Source organism: Solanum tuberosum, unplaced genomic scaffold (genome assembly GCF_000226075.1).
Source record: "Solanum tuberosum cultivar DM 1-3 516 R44 unplaced genomic scaffold, SolTub_3.0 scf00016, whole genome shotgun sequence".
NCBI lineage: Eukaryota > Viridiplantae > Streptophyta > Magnoliopsida > Solanales > Solanaceae > Solanum > Solanum tuberosum.
In genome coordinates, this window is record NW_006238942.1 from 2,642 (window position 1) to 2,865 (window position 224).

Consider the following 224-nt stretch of genomic DNA (forward strand, 5'->3'; position numbering starts at 1 on the left):
AGGAGCTCTTTTAAGGAAGGAAATGACGGGAATACCCTTGGTAGTCCAAGGGAACCACCAATTATATAGTATGATGATATAGTATAGGAAGGAAATGACGAAAATACCGTTGGTAGTCCAAGGGAACCACCACTTCTAAAGTATGATGATTATATATGATGATGAAGAAAGAAATATTAATTAGCCCTACGTGGCCATTTTTGATTGGTTTGGTAGTATTTGAG